This window comes from Schistocerca nitens, chromosome 3 (genome assembly GCF_023898315.1).
Source record: "Schistocerca nitens isolate TAMUIC-IGC-003100 chromosome 3, iqSchNite1.1, whole genome shotgun sequence".
Classification (NCBI taxonomy): Eukaryota; Metazoa; Arthropoda; class Insecta; order Orthoptera; family Acrididae; genus Schistocerca; species Schistocerca nitens.
Genome location: NC_064616.1, coordinates 361,796,187 through 361,808,871, shown reverse-complemented (window position 1 = coordinate 361,808,871; position 12,685 = coordinate 361,796,187). Strand labels below are relative to the sequence as shown.

At 39.2% G+C, this 12,685-nt stretch overlaps 1 protein-coding gene across 2 annotated transcripts in view; it reads left to right on the top strand.

Annotated features, from left to right (window-relative positions):
* Window positions 1-12,685, top strand: part of LOC126248309 (myotubularin-related protein 2) — a 198,558-nt gene that overhangs the window by 177,808 nt on the left and 8,065 nt on the right. The gene's annotated exons all lie outside the window — the stretch shown is intronic.

Below are 12,685 nucleotides of genomic sequence, written 5' to 3'. Positions count from 1 at the left end.
AGTACAGCCCCTCCTCATCTGTAACAAATTCTTATGTAGATACTGTGGGGTCTTGGCCACATGTCTCTTATAGGGAGCGTAAAGGATGCTGCATTCTCAGAATGCTATACAATAATTCAAGCAAAGTCACACTAATAGTTTTTATTACAAATAAGAAGAATGACAATACTTAACTTGGAATTTACAATGGTGTCTCAAGTGGGGGGCGACATGCAACATTAATCCAAGTCCTTTGCTATATACAATGTTCATGCAAGTTTGACACACAGTTTGTGGATCTCTAATAACTGCTATCGTAGTGTTCTCTACTAGCCCTGTCCGAATACTGAGGAGCCAAGGCTGGCAGGAGTGGCGCTTATATTCTCCTCTTGTAGAGGTAGTTCATGTCATGGTGCAGTCCTAATCAGCGCACCATTGGCTGACGTCTTTTCACCGCCTTCTCTTCTCTTGCATTCTTAGTCTTTGTTCTGGCACTTGTGGTTATGCCAAAACAAAGGCGGCGACTGCTGCAGTGTGGGTGGGTACAGCTCCATTGGTAGGACGAGAGGAGGTGGAGGAGGTAAGGGCTCAGTCTCCATGGGGTCATCTAGTGGTGTTGTGGGGACATCCTCTGGTGGCTGCTGTGGCCACACTGTCCTCTAGATCCGTGAATCTGGGGAAAGAAAGACTGAAAGATCATCGTGTACATGACAGACATGAAATTGATTTTGATGGCGGCGCTGCAAGCCATCTGGACCTGAAAGAAGATACATACAAGTGCCAAGTTGACAGATGATCTCACCTGATGCCCACCCTCTGCTGCCATTAAAAACCCTTTAAAAGACAATATCATATGACTTGAAGTGATACTTGCAGCTTTCCTTCGGTGCCGGATGCTGAGGAGGGTGGAGCAGTGTCCGATGGCGGTGGCCATGAAGCAATTCTGCCGGCGATGGTCCATCTAGTGGGTGCTAACAATAAGAGACGAGAAACAGTTGCAATGCTTGATCTCTGGTGTGTGTAGAGTGAAGTTTGTTCATCTGTTGCTTGAAGGTTCTTACAAAACATTCTGCTCTGCCATTTGACTGTGGATGGAATGGTGCAATAGTTAGATACTGTACACCATTGCACTGACAGATGTTTCAAATTCATTTGACGTGAACTGAGGTCCGTTGTCTGACACTATCACTTCAAGTAAATGGTCAAGGCAAAAAATCGATGACAACACCTAAATTGTGCTACATGACATTGTCGAGGTCTTTGGCACAGCGAAAGGAAACTTGCTATATGAGTCAACCACAATCAACCAATGGGTGTTCCAAAAAGGTCCTTAGAAGTCTATGTGCACATATGGCCGTGGCAATTGCGACTTAGGCCAAGCGGAGATTTTTTGTGATGGAGCAGACTGATTTTCCACATATACATGACACTGCGACGTCATCTGTTCTGTTTGAGCATCTAAGTACAGTGTCGATGCACTGGCTATTTAGTACGAACAGTCCCCTTGTGTCCTCAGTGAAGTAACTGCAACACTTCTTTTTACAAAGCTTTAGGGATTAACGCAAGTGACTGTCCACTGTTATTTTGAACAAGAATTACACCTTTCTTTACAGTGAGGCTATGCTGATGTGCAAAGTATTGGTGCACTACAGATTTCTTTATGCTAGGCAGGGAATGAGGCCAAGATGTGCATATGTACTTGAGCAAAATGTTCAAATCTGGATCAGCTTCCGTGGCCTGTGCAATCTTCATGTAGTTCAGCAGGAAAGATTAAAGCAATTCAGAATCCTAAGCATCCGTGTGACACCAAGAGTGCAGCAGAAGCATGAGAGCCTGTATCAGGGCCAATCAGAAGACGTGATAGTGTGTTCGCATTACCATGTTGAGCTGTTGGATGATACACAATCATGTACTGGTATCGAGACAACACAAAGCCCATCATTGCAATTTTTGGGTGGTTCGTACAGGAACCAGTTTTGTCGGATGAAACAAGGACTGCAAAGGCCTTTGATCCGTTACTAAATAGAATTTTCTGCCATACAAGTAGTGGTGGAATTTGGTGACACCATGCACAATAGCCAAAGCCTCTTTTTCAATTTGTAAATAGCTACACTGAGCTTTGGACAACACTTTTCATACGAAAGCAACAGGCCTGTCTTTATCACCAATTCTGTGCAAAAGCACTGCACAGATTCCGAATTAGGAAGCAGCAACTTGCAATACAACTGGTTTTACAGGATCAAAGTGAACTAAGCATCGACCACTGATTAATGCATCTTTAAGTTTTTGAAAAGCCACCCTCTTGTGACGCAAGCGATGCAGTGGAGCTGCAATTTGTGCAACATTTGAAATAAACCGAATATAATAGTTCATTTTCCCTGAAACTGACTGTAATTCTGTGATATTACAAGGAACTGGCAAGTCTCATATGGCTAACAAATGCGACTGAAGAGGCTGTACACCTTGACTGTTTGACATGTCCAAGATACTGCAACTCAGGTTTAAAAAAATTACACTTGTCTAGTCTACATTTGAGTCCTGTCTCAGATAACACACGAAACAAAGCACGTAAATTTGCATTACGTTTTTCAGGTGTATCACCTGCTATTACAATATCATCCAAATAGTTCAAACAGTTTGACACATGCACAGTCAGCTGTTCCATATACCATTGGAAAATATAGGGTGTGAAAGCACAGTCAGCTGTTCCATAGACCATTGGAAAATATAGGGTGTGAAACACTGCCAAAAGGTAAACACAAATATTTAAACAAGCCCATATGAGTATTTACTACACATGCTTTTTGAGAGTCTTTATGAGCGGTATTTGGAAATACGCATCACACAAATCAATTTTTGAAATGTAGCGACCAGTGCCTAATCTGTCCATGACATCCTGTGGGTGTGGCAATGGATAAGTATCAATAACAGTTTCTGGGTTGACTGTAGACGTAAAGTCAACACAGAGGCAAATGCGACCTGAAGGTTTGGAGAGCAAAACCAGTGGACTTGCCCATTGACTAGCTGATATGGGTGCAATAACTCCGCTATCTTGCAATTCTTTAGAGTTCAGCAGTGACGTTGTCCTTTAATGCAATGGGAACAGCTGTGGCCCGACAAAATTTCGGCTGAGCATTGTCTTTTAGAGTAATATTGGCAACAAAATTGTTAGCTTTGCCTAAACCTTCAGAATAGAGCTCCGGGAATTCTCAGAATAGAGCTCCGGGAATTCTTTTAGCAAGCAAGCTAGCTAGCTACACTGTCTTTTGCATTGAATGCAGACACTGACAACACATTGTCTTGAATGTTAATGGCAAACAAATCAAATGATCAAGACCAAATATGTTCTCACACTCATGTGATTGTAGCACTCTAAAAGTCACTGTCGGTGTTTGCAAGCAATACATTGCAGGCAAAGTACATGTTCCGAGAACGGGAATGTCTTGTCCATTATAAGTTGTCAGTTGGGTGCAAGTTTTAGACAGTCGTGGGGAGCCTAACAGCTCATATGTGTGACGATTGAACAATGTGACAGAGGCACCCATGTCCAATTGAAATTTCAGATGTTTCCCACAAATGAGAAAATGAACAAAAAGTTTGTTCAACTGGTATCACTGAAGAAATTGCACACTTGCTAGTGTTGCTAATGCCTGTTGCAGACTTTGGATATACTGGGTTAACGACATGGGCCTTGTGACAAGATTCTTGTGAGTGGGCCGAATTCTTGTGTTTGTTCTATTGCAAACATTCGGATTGTACATGTCCTTTCCTAACAAAAGCCTAACACTGAGCTTGTCGGGAGGGGCAGTCTTGGCGTTTGTGCTGTAAATAACACTGCGGGCAAGATTTAATTCTGTTGTGTAGCGGCTTGTGTAGCCGCCTGTTTAGCAAACTGCTTACGCAGGGTGGAAGGTTGTTAACTCAGTGTGGCTAGCGCGTGCTGCCGGTGCGAAATGGGGTGATCGCAAGCAAGGGACTCAAGCTGGCAAATAGCTTACTGCTCAAATGTATGAACTGACAAGGCACCGGAATTGTACTCATTTAGTATTTGCACTACCTGCTGAAATGGGGGATCGGACTCTTTCAAAATTTGTTCTCTGAGTTTGACATCAGGTACATTGTACACAATTGCATTACGCAACATAACATCTGAATATCAAGCACATTTGAATTTGCATTTCCTTGCCATACCCTGCAAATCTGTTACCCACTCGCAATAATTTTGGTCTGACTGTTTTTTGCAATTTAAGAACTGATACCAAGCTGTTATCTCATTCACTTGTTGTTCATAATAGTGAGTTAGTGATGCTACCACATTGTCATAAGCAAGTTCACTCGGAGTGGCGTTAGGGAACAGTTTTTGTAGGAGCCTAAACACTGCACTTCCTACTGTCCATAGTAGATAGGGAAGTTTCACACTACCTGGTACATTGTGGGTGATGACGTGGGCTTCAAATTGTGACAACCAGTTGAGACATTCTTCTTCTTGTTCACAAAACTGTTGAAAAGGTAGTGTAGCATCTGTAGTAGGCGGTGCCTGTTCCATCGGGCGCACAGTGTTGGCTGGTAGCTGCTGCACTGTGTCGAGTAACGTGGAGATTTGTTGAGCCTGGAACTGAAACATCTGCATATCTGCATTAGCTGTGTGGCATCTAATGCTTGTGGCTGTGGTGCCTGAGCAGGGGGCAGGTCAGGTAGGGTGGGCATGTTGGAAGACACAAATGCAAAAATCAGACAAGACAAGCAAGAAAAATTAGGACACAAGCAAAGAAAAGTTCTGCAATGCCCACCTGAAAACACTGATTAGCAAAAATGACAAGAAACTGTTAAAGCAAATAAGCACCCCTGCAGAGTACAGACAAGAGGAAAATTAAGGCGCCAGCAACATACAAAAATCTGTGGCCGTCTAGCACAGGTTCGGTGGATACTCGTCGCCATAATGTGGGGCCCTGCCCACTCGTCTCATATAGGCTGCCTAAAGGATGCTGTGTTCTCAGAATGCTATACAACAATTCAAGCAGTCACATTAATAGTCTTTATTACAAATAAGAAGAATGACAATACTTAACTTGGAATTTACAGTGGTGTTGCAAGTGATGGGCAACATGTTGCATAAATCAGAGTCCTTTGCTATACACGATGTTCATGCAAGTTTGACATACAGTTTGTGGATCACTAATAACTGGACAGGCCTAGCAGAGAATGCTACGATAGCAAATACTGAGCAGCCGAGGCTGGCAGGAGTGGCGCTTATATTCTCGACTTGTAGAGGCAGTTCCTGTCATGATGCAGTCCTAATCAACGCACCATTGGCTGACATCGTTTCACCACCTTCTCTTCTCTTGCATTCTTCATCTTTGTTTCGGTGGTTGTGGTTACACCAGAACAGATACTACCTGTACTGTATCTTAATCTGAGGAGAAGGAGGAGGAGGAAGAGGAAAAAAAGAAGAAACCAAAGAGTGAAGGTGGACTTGCTAGCCCCTACTGCCTTAAAATGCCCCTTTCACTGCTGTAGAAATCTGTGGCTTGCATAACTGTTCAGGAAATCAGATTCTCTGCAATAAACTCAGCCCTTTTGCATGATTATCAGTCTATTATAAGAACTGAATGGGTCATGAAAAAGTCAGTGATTTGTTGTGTGTGGGAAATGTGGGATGGAGTGCTGATCCTTTAGACCATGCCAAGTGAACAAATTCCCTGATGGCAATGATGCCATTATGCATGTGAACAAATATAGAATTCACCAGTTGGAACATCCATGTCCTCCCATAAGGGAGAGGTGATGTTCCGTGAGATCAAAGATTTGACCTTCCAGCTACCCCTGCCCTGCACATAACCTTCCCAAGGGGCCTCATAACTCTTTGTGAGTGTGTGTGCTGCCAGTATAGGGGTCCTGGGCCATTGTGCCTGTTCTCCTCCTGTATCCCAGTTCTATTCTATTTCTTTCCGTGCACCTTAAGCTTCAGTGGATGCCCCATTCAATGTTGACATGGCCATGCCTCTGATCTCTATTTTCACTTACTCAGTTTTATTTTCTTTTAATTTTTAATCCTACACACTTTCCGGTTTATTTGTAAATGGCCCTGTTACTAGATTTGACCTCAACTTTATTTTCAATTTTTATTTTCAGTGGTGTGAGAGGTGAGGGAGGTCGCCAGTCCACGTGGGGGATTGTCAGGTACCTGTTCGGTGGTAGGCTGACAACTGTGCAGGGAATGTACTGTTGGTGCTTGCACTGTTTAATGTACTGTTGGTGCTTGCACTGTTCACTGTTTCTTCCCCATGAATGAATGCTGAGGAGTATTTGCGTGTCTTATTTGGAACACAAGGACTCCGGGTAATAACCTCCATATCAGGGGTCCATTGCTTAGGTGGCATGGTGCCCATAGGAAGAGCCCCAGTTGGAGTGTGTGGCACTATGGCAGACCAATTACTTCGATGGGAATTAAATTCAGTAGCACTAGTGGTCATATGGCGCCAGCTGACTCATCAGGGCAATTGACTCACTCCAACACAGAAGAATAAGACCCCAATATCTCCTGATTAGGTACAAATCGAAATGAAAACCGATCTGCCAGACAAGGGGAGAGAGAGATATGTTCCTCAATTTGTGGTCTGTGCCAGGACTGAAGACAAGTCTTCCTTTCTTGAAATTAATTATACAACAGTCTTGATTGCAGAGGCACATTTATTAAAAGGTGACGGTTTTGACCATCACATGATCATCTTCAGACCTTCAGAACTGTAATATGATACAGGCTGTAAATTAGAGGGATACATAAAAATAACTTAAAATTATCTATAAAATTACGAAATGTAGATATACCCGAACTGACGGACAGTGGCTGTGCACAGAACAGGGACTGCTGAATGATGTTAGTCAGCTACTGGAGAGAGCAGCACAGCCATTTCTTAAATACTCGAGGCTCTGCTTACAGCTAACAGCATGATGTCAACGTTAGCAAATCAGGTATAAGTCAAAAGAATTATGCATAAAGAGATTATCTTAATAGTAAATAGAACATCAAAATTACATAGAGGAATTTTATAATAAAGAAGAAGCAACTTGTTAATACAGCTGTTGTCAAAGAAATATACCAAGAACTTTATAAAGGAAACAAGTAACCATTGAATTCATTGTGTATAGGTTCGTCTGTAGGGGCGTGCTGGAAAAGAAATTGATGTTGTTGGTTGCTATAGAGATGGTAGACACTAATCTCGGGCAGTTTCCATTGAAGTGGCCACAAACTTTAGTAAATGAACCTTAATGGAGAACACTCTATAGCTGCAGTCCCAGGATGTAAACAAATGGTATCTGTTAATGTTCATATTGATATATACTAAATGGTTGTTGATTGTAATATGAAAGCAAATAATAACATAAGTGGTATGAGAGGCTAACAGTATTAAAGAAAGATACATGCCCATATTTCTAAAATATATAATGTGAATATTATTAAGATAAATCAGAAACTAACAAAGCAATTATAATTAAGGCAAATAAAGGCAGTACCCTCATCATTATTAGTAAAGATTACAGTTTCTTAATATCAAAGGAATTAGAGGTTAACAAAGACCCAAATGCAAATTTTCAAACTAAAGTTAATGACAGTATAGTTTTCACGTGAAGAGAAAGCAATACTTAGTTGTGACTCCTGTATTACCTAGGCTGAGATCACAAATTAAATTATATAAACCAAATTTATTGATTCACACAGTTGTAAACAATATTAACTGCCCCTCTTGCAATCTAAATAACAATCTTAATTAAATCTTAAAAACTTTTCACATTTATGAAGAAACTTTTAGTATTAAAAACAGTTATGAAATGACCAATGTAGTGATTCCAGATAATGCCAGATTCACGTTGTTAGAGGTTGCCAATCTTTATACCGACATACCAATTCATGAGACTATGAAAGGCATTAAACAATGTAATACATCACAAAATTATGAGCACCAAACTACTAGAAACTACTCATGCTTTCAATTATTTTCTGTTTAATAATACAATCTGTATTGAAAATGGTGGTCTTGCTATGGGGGTTCATTTGCCGGCATGTTAGCCAATATCTCGTAAATTATGTCGAACTGTTATTTTTCAGAAATAACCAATTGAATTATTTAATATAAAAGATACAACAACAACTCATTGTTATATAAAGGCTCCAAGAAAGAAATTGATGTCGTCACCATCGCCTTAAAAAATGCATATCCGAATAATTACTACTTATTACTTTCACAGTAGAGCATGAAAACCAAATGAATATTAATTTTTTAGAGCTTTCAGTTTCAAATGAAAATAGAAAACATTGTATCCCTATTTACAGAAAACTGGCATCAAAGGATTTAGTAATCAATGGCACTTCATGTCATCCTACTAAATATAAAATTGCATTCCTCGAAATAATGATACATAGGTTATTAAAATTACCTTTTCAGTGTGATGCAGTCCAAAAAGAAACTGACACTTTAAAACAAATTTCTCCATCTCTTACAACCTGAATGTCGACGGGACATTAAACCCAATCTTCCTTAGAAACAGATTTCTTTTGCCCTAACTTTACATAAAAAATGACAACAAATAAACGGCATTGTTACAAATTTCAATAGGAGGTTTATTAAAGTGACTTACACGTGACTTACTTCATACAAAATAAACAAATAATTTAAAAACAAATCTGACAATGGTCTTCACAACTAACAACCCACTTAAAAGAAAAAACCGAAACATACAATTGACAAATCTAACAAATACCGAATTATAGCATCTACAAAATACAGTGCAATACTTGTGATAAACAATACATTGGGGAAACTGGCCATAACTCTTTAATACATTTCAGAGAGCATACTACAGGTATTGCACAAACAAAGTTATTGTTTAGTCAGTATTTTTATGAATTTAACCACTCGGAAGGTTGCATTTGTAACAACATGAAAATTGTACATAATGCACCTAAAAGGGCTATTTTTTAATATGTTAGAAGAAATTTAAATTTATTCACATTACAGAATCAAACCCTTCTCTGTTATAAACAAGCAGCTAGACTTCAAAGATAAACACTGCTTTGACCTTTTTGACACTCTGCTTTAGAATGCTTAGTCAGCTGTCTTGATTTTAAAACTATACAAATCTATTTTATATCCTTCTTCACACTCTGTTTTTATAACAAATATTATTGAGTTTAACGAATATTATTGTGATTAATGATATTTTATTGAAATATAATGGCTTATCACTTTTTTCCTTTAATTTCATATTATTATTTTACATATTCATATGATATTCATACATTGTATAAGTAATCGGTATATTAGGTCAGTCATAGCACAGCATTTTCAATTTGTATTTGTTCATCATGGAATTATCTTCATTAATTAATTTATGACATTACTTGTTTTCTCATTAGTTATCTCATTGTATATAGATTAGAAATTTGGGCAAGTATTTTTCTTAAATATTGCTAGCCTCTCATACTGCATTTGTTATTATTTTCTAGAATATTATGATCAACAACTGTATACTGTATATAGATATGTAAATTAATGGATACAATTTATTTATATCCTGGGAATACAGCAGTGGAGCATTTTCCACTAAGCATCATTTATCGATGTTTGTGGCCGCTTCAATGGAAAGCGCCTGAGACAGTGTCTACCATCTCCACAGTAACCAACTACTCTGTACATCTATGGAATGTCTGCTGAACACCATCTATCAATAGTCACAGACATCTCTTTGTAAATCACCCTGCTGCTACATCTTTGGAACGGCATCCACCATCTCCGTAGAAACCAACAACATCCTAATTATTTTTCCAGTGTTCCCCTAGAGGGCAACCTATACACAATGTATGCAGTGATTATTTGTTTGCTTTTTAAAGTTCTTAGTATATTTATTTGGCAATAGCTGCATCAACAAGTTGTTGTTTATTAATTATAAAATTATTCTACGTAATTTTGACATCCTCCTTACTAGTAAGTACATTGTTTTGTACATAATTCTTTCGACTTAAACCCGATCAGTTAGCACATCATCATACTGTCAGCTGTAGGCAGAGCCTGCAGTATATAAGAAATAGCTGTGTTGCTCTTTCCAGCTGGCAACTATCATCATTCAGCAGTTCCTGCTCCATGTACAGCCATTGTCCATCAGTATGGTTATATCTATATTTTGTAATTTTTTAGCTGATTTTAAATTTTCTTTATGTATTCCTCTAATTTATATCCTTATAAATTACAGTTTTGAAGGTCTGAAGATGATCATATGATGATTGAAAGCAGGCACCTTGTAATAAATGTGCCTTTGCGATCTAGACTGCTTTATAATTAATTTCAAACATTGTATTTTGATCAGACTTTCTCGAGCAATGTTTTCAAAAAGAATTAATTTTTCTTAAATACAAAGCCATTGAGTTTTGTGGAGGAAGTCATAGATAAATACGGCAAGACCACCTCATTAAAAAATTGCAGAATGGATCAGTACTGATTAGAAACATTCTTATCACAATTATCTCTCACAGGAATGTAAGTATGGTCAAAGGTACAATCTTCCATAGGGACTTTACAATTCAAATGGATGAGGAATTACATGCTAACTTTGGAAGGACATGGCATCCATTTTGTCTGTCCAGTCAAACAAAGGCTAAAGGTAACAAACAAGACAATGAAGCTTTTATCTTGAGTTTTGTGAGTGAGTTACTATTACATGAAAATCAGATTATGGTCTACCGGTGTGATGTAAAACAATATGTACCACCCACCGTGAGGCTCTTAAAGTGCATGAAATTCGACCACATACCTGACACATCATAAGAAGGGAACATAATGTTTAAGAGTGCAAGATCTTAATCATTTAGCTTATCAGGAAGTCAATAACAAGTACAATCATCTTTTCCCTGTGCAGACAACAGCAAGATACTCCCAAAAAGTACCCTTTTCATCATCTACAACAACGATGAATATTCCTTCTCCCTCCTTGTCACTAGGCCACTATGGCCTCCATAGTTCTCCCTCCCCTCTTACCTTTAAAACAGTGCTGGGATTCTGGCCCTCTCCAGCTCTGTAATAAATTGACCCCCCCCCCCCCCCCCCCCCAAAAATGGAGCAGTGTTTACTGCTGGCCAGGCCAGACCGGGAGGAAAATAAGAAACCAAAGGTACAGGCAGACCCATCTGTCTTGGATTCCTTCCCTCTCCCTCCCCTCCTCGATTGCTATTGAACTGGTGCAATTCTGTTCTCAATATCATTTGAAGTATTACTTGTCATGTATATTATTTGCTTATATTTCCCACTTCCCCAATGCAAGTTGCAACCCTCAACTGCTAGAGGGCTTCTAACTGTAGGGAGTAATGCATGTAATGGAACTGTCAGTGTATGAGAAACAGCATGCTGAATTTGAAGAGTTCATCCACACATGGAGCACCCTATCCTTCAGCACAGCACACATGAGCACTGCGACATCTGCAGCAGTCCTGCACCTTGGATGCACTGTCATCGATCACCCACCACACAGTACCAACTTGGCCCCATCCAGTTTTCACACGTTTCCAAAACGTAAAGAACGCCTTAGAGGACTTCACTTCGTTAGTGATGACATGGTGCAAGCTGAGGTGAGGTTATGGTTCCATCAACAAAGTGAAACGTTCTACAGTGACGATAGCAACAAACTGGTCTATCATTAGGAGAGATGTGTTTTTCACCAGGGTGACTATGTTGAGAAATAAATATGTAGACGTCAAGAATAAATATGTGGAATGTTTATAATGTTTGATTTATTTAGAAAGCAATAAGAGTTTTCACATAAAAAATTCTAAGGCATTACTTTTAAGCATGTCTTTGTAGATGGCATCCCACAGGTGGTGGTAACCCAAACTGAGTCATGATTAATAATTCTATTATTTTTCACACTGTCATTAGACCCATATGCAAGAATAATCCATTGTGATGGTTGTTGTTGCCACCTAGCGGAACTGAAACATTTGCTCTCACTTTGCTCATTGTGTTGCATAGGTTTTGTAAATAATTCATTTCAATATTATGCAGCCATGATTCACTAAACTGATAGTTCATTAATATTCACACCTGTCAGTACAAGCTTCCTTTGGAAGTGAAATTACTACATTATTCTTGAAGTCTGAGAGTATTTCTCCTCTGTCATACAACCTGCACACCAGTTTTGGAATAGTTTTGTCATGGCTGGGTCTCCCAAGGATGTCAGTTGTTCTGACAGATTGTTGTCTACTCCAGGAACCTTGTCTTGTCTTTGATCTTTCAGTGCTCTGTCAAATTCCTATATTCCTACCACCTGTCAGCTTTCCCTTTTTTGCTTAGAACTGCTTTTCCATGTGGAATCTTGATATTTATACAGTTGCTTCTCTTTTTCTCCAAAGGTTCCTTTAACTTTCCCATAGGCAGTATCTTTCTTTCCATCAGTTATACCATACTCACCCAAATATAAGAAAATTCTGAATTTAAGACAACCCACCCCCTTTTTATGGGGGGGGGGGGGGGGGCTTGAAAAAAAAATGTATTTTTAACATATTCCAACCAATTACAAACTTTTATTGATGTGTGGTATCTGCCAAAAAAGTTAACATTACGTCTATCCTAAACTTATGCCATATAATTAAAGTTGAAACAAATGAGCCCTTGGTCACAATTTTTAGTCTTATTAACACGTCAAGAGTGCTTTCATCATA